The following is a 780-nucleotide window of genomic DNA, read 5'->3' on the forward strand; positions in this document are numbered from 1 at the left end:
AATGACAGAATTTTCATTTTTGGGTGAACTAACCCTTTAAGGAGAAGATCAAACCCAAGAGAGATATAAACAGTAAAGTCTGCTAATGAAACAAACTCGATAATTTCAGTCACAAAACTATCATACGGCTTCAGAAGATCTAGCAGACCAGTGTGTTTTACTTACGTTTCTTCATGGCTGGACTGGGTGTGTCTCCTGTATTGAAGAAAACAGAGAGTTTATTGTACCTGCTACGGCCGAGACGTGGAAATATTACAGAGCGACAGACGGGGTGTTACCTGTAGCGTGGGTGTTCGGAGGTGTCCGACGGGGAGCGTTCTGGGATGGAAAGGGAGGTGGTGGAGGAGAGCGTGGTGGCGATGGAGGCTGTGGTGGCCTCCTCGAACGAGGGAGGGGTGCAGGGAAGTACATCTGCCCGACCTGAAACCGAATTTAAGCGTGACTAAAGCCATTAAGTTCTCATGGTTGAGAATGAAGAATGTACTTCGTCTATTGTTTACCATCGTCTTCCAGCGTGGGGAAGCTACGGGCTCCTCTCAAGTCGTAGATGTTTTCGTCTCTTACAAACGGCAGCTGGCTAGCCGACCAAGCCGCCCCGGGACCGCTGTATTTGGCTGCAGCCAGACCCCCACGACCCCTCTTTGACGGAGAGGATTTCAGTGCTGAAAGAATGAGGTTTATAATGCACTTCAGTAATAAAATACGTTCAATATCATGAGCGCAAATGAAGTATGTCGTTTCTTTCATTAGCAGGGTTAAGGTCAGGATTTTCCTGAAAAC

At 47.4% G+C, this 780-nt stretch overlaps 1 long non-coding RNA gene across 1 annotated transcript; it reads right to left on the minus strand.

Moving 5' to 3' along the window:
- Nucleotides 1-149: 149 nt before the first annotated feature.
- Nucleotides 150-654, minus strand: LOC107735416 (uncharacterized). The gene is made up of 3 exons (XR_001639401.1): nt 501-654; nt 279-420; nt 150-195 (listed from the first exon to the last, which is right to left on the minus strand). It is a non-coding gene; the product is annotated as an uncharacterized LOC107735416 (long non-coding RNA).
- Nucleotides 655-780: the final 126 nt, after the last annotated feature.

Source organism: Sinocyclocheilus rhinocerous, unplaced genomic scaffold, assembly GCF_001515625.1.
Source record: "Sinocyclocheilus rhinocerous isolate Xijiao unplaced genomic scaffold, SAMN03320098_v1.1 C36039802, whole genome shotgun sequence".
In the NCBI taxonomy this organism is placed as follows: domain Eukaryota; kingdom Metazoa; phylum Chordata; class Actinopteri; order Cypriniformes; family Cyprinidae; genus Sinocyclocheilus; species Sinocyclocheilus rhinocerous.